This window comes from Myodes glareolus, chromosome 10 (genome assembly GCF_982192425.1).
Source record: "Myodes glareolus chromosome 10, mMyoGla1.1, whole genome shotgun sequence".
Lineage (NCBI taxonomy): Eukaryota > Metazoa > Chordata > Mammalia > Rodentia > Cricetidae > Myodes > Myodes glareolus.
In genome coordinates, this window is record NC_142035.1 from 39658119 (window position 1) to 39661321 (window position 3203).

At 48.1% G+C, this 3203-nt stretch overlaps 1 pseudogene; it reads right to left on the bottom strand.

Annotated features, from left to right (window-relative positions):
* Positions 1 to 2017: 2017 nt before the first annotated feature.
* Positions 2018 to 2207, bottom strand: LOC148120616 (Nuclear RNase P; annotated as a pseudogene).
* Between the last annotated feature and the right edge of the window lie 996 nt (positions 2208 to 3203).

Consider the following 3203-nt stretch of genomic DNA (forward strand, 5'->3'; position numbering starts at 1 on the left):
TGATGGATAGGTAAAGGACTCGTTCTATGCCCAGAAATTTTTGAGTTTGTGTTTCATCTTTGTGATTAACTTCTTACTTAATGAATTTGGTCAGTTAAGTAGATGATGTTTCCCTCTTTGCTCATTTAGTGTAATACTAGCATCAGATTTGCAGTGTTTTGTATGGATGAGAGAGCTGAGATGAAACATGTCCAGAACAGTGCTCAATAAATTGTAGTCGTTACAGTAGTTATTTGAAAACTTCTTTTAGTTCTAGAAATAGAATGTGTGCTACTGACAACAGTGATACCCCAGTCACATATGCAGACAGGACTGAGTACTTCAAATCAATATGAGCTCATGGCACTGATTTCTTTAATGCTAACACCTGCTTCTAAATTGATAAGTGCTTATAATTATGGATATTAACTTTCTAAATAGAGGAGGTATTTCTGATGCAGAAAGCAATGTGGAAAGTGGATTGAAATTCAATGGATGTGTTCAGTGATGGTGCAGAAGACACCTACACAGTGCAAGGACATCGTGGTTCCCATAGAACAGGTACCCAGTAGGTAGACAGGAGTATAAGAAATCCATGAAGGAGTGCAAGAACATCAGGACTCCTAAGATGTGTAACTTAGAAGAGGTCATACAGATAATTGAATTGAAAATGCACATGATTGCGGGGGGCCATCCTGTCCCGCAGGAATGAACGCCACCAAAAACGAGAATTCCTTCTCTGGTCACATCTTTATTTGGAGCATTCCCTTGAGGAAAATTGGGGGAAGGGAAGATAGAGCAGGGACGAGAGAAAGCTTAGAGAGAGGAAGTAGGGTCCCGAGGCATCTGCTTTTAAACGGTGGAGCAGCTTGAACGCTGTCCTGATTGGTTAATGCCATTCTGCTGGTCTGAGCATGTGCAGGCAAGGGTGCAGGCAGGGTTGCTCAGCCCCACGTGGCTACCTCCAAACTGCAGGACCACCTGTGCCTCCAGGTGGCTCCCAACATCTCCCCCTAATTATTGTCTTTAAGAGCAATAAGGCAAAACTATTTTCCAATCTGGTCCCCACCTAGACGCAGCATGCCAAGGATATCTCTGCTCCCACCCATTCCCAAGGAGGGAGAAAGGCAGAATAGAGTCAGTCAGAAAATTGTTAAGAGATAAGAGGTTGCACAGGGTGTTGCTCAAGTCGATGGTGTGAAACAGCTGCTCTTGACACCGCCCAGAAGGTCATCTCTGCTGCCTCCGCACGAATCTTCCACAGCAGGACACTCAGCATCCACTGGGTCGTCTTCTTTATCTCTCTGGTCGGTCTCGCTGGCATCCAGATGTATGTCAGCATTCCTAGAAAAACATAAACAAAACTCTCCTCCCAAATAAACATTTAAGAGTATTAAAAACTCTCAGTGTAAAAATTCAGCATAATCAGTACTGGAAGTAGGCTGGTTTTGAACTTAGAGACTTGCATGTCTCCGTTTCAAAGAGCAAATCTTGTTTGCCTGTACCAGCAAAATTTTGAATTAAAAATTAAGTGTATAGAATGCAAGAGAAATCCTTTCTCTGGGGGAAGCTGTCACTGGTAGTGTAGTCCCCCTCTATTGTTTAAAAACCAAAGCAGTTGTCACTGGGAATTGAACTCATGACCTTTGGAAGAGCAGGCAATGCCCTTAACCGCTGAGCCATCTCTCCAGCTCCCCTATTTAGATGGAAAAACCTCTAGGTAACATTGTTTATTTCATCCGTTGCCAGGGGCAATAGGTAATGATAACCAGGTTGACGCGCCTTTATTATGATAATTAGGACCAGTTCTTTGAGGGAGAATGGACGTCGATCATCTGGCTACTTCCTGCTGACAAAGGGGCGATGTTTGGGGGGATAAATGTTTTTATCTGACTGAATTTTTGGCGACAAATGTTTTTATCTGACTGAATTTTTAGCGACCTTGGCTGAGGGCGGCGGCAGCAGCGGACGGCGGCTGCCACAGCTCCGCCTCTGAAGCCTCCGCATGGCCCCGCCCCGGGCCTTGCGCGGGCTCGCCGTTTCACCTCAGGCAATGAACTCGCACCACCGGCTGTGAGTCTTTTTCAAGCTCCGGCGAGGGGGGGCATCCGCCCACCCGTGGAGGGGCTTCTCCTGCCCGGTCCGCCCGCGCGCAGAGCCCCGTTCTCTGGGAACTCACCTCCCCGCTCGCCCATGTTGCTATGGAAACACAGTTTTTCCGCAGAGCCGATTCAGCTCCTCTCTGCCTTCTATGGCGCCGCTGCTCACCATGCAGCTTCCGCCTCAGTCAGGCGAGTCCGCTCAGGTGCTGAAAAAGTCCTCCAAAAACCATAGCCCCGCCAGAAGGCCGGGACATATAGCCTCTGATGTCACACGGACTTTAGCCTGCCCGCGACCTGGCTATTCGCAGGCCTCTGAGGACTCCAGCAAATTTCCCGCCAGCAACTGGTTAGCATGGCCATGCCTCCCGAACGAGCTAGCACTGGAGAGTGCAATTTTGCGTCTCCCTCCTGAGTAGCTGGGATTACAGGTGTGCACCACCGTGCCTGGCCCACTTCCGTGTTTCTAATCAGGCATTACCGCTCAAAGGCGGGCCGGCTGCCGCCAGCACTCTCAGCACGATCAAGCAGCTTGTCTTTCTCAGTCAAAAATTAAAGTTTTTTGTACGTGAGAGCCAGAGACTGAGCTCTCTTATCAAAATTAGGCGAAAATCACCTCCAAAAGCTCTGTGGCTCTTTAAGAACAGGGAAGGCAGTGATCAAGTTCGCCTCCCTACGAGACTGTTGCCTCCAAGTCTCTTATCAGCGAGTACGCAGGTGGACGGAGAGGGAGCGGAAGCCGCGGTCTCCCGTACCCCATCGTCCTCAAAGTCCCGCCTTAGTTACCTCGCCTTTTTTGCTGCTGTTTACATTCCTCCTGCACTGAACTTAAGGGATTTTTCTTCCCCGTTGCTTTCTGTACCTTCTTTCAGATACCTTAACTTTGATTTTTTTTTTTTTTTTTCTTTTCTATTTAGGCCTATCCTTTGAAATTCCTTTTTACATTTCTTTTCCTCCCCTTTCTGGGGATTTCAACCGACGTCACTCACCGCTCCATGTTCTCAGAGTTCTGAAATTCAAGGCTCTCTGTGCTGGTGTCTGATCTTGGCTTTTTCTCCCGGGCTTTCTCAGGGTCCCCCGGCGTAGTTGTCAGGGTCCCTCAGCGTCCCGGGGTTTCGAGCACCA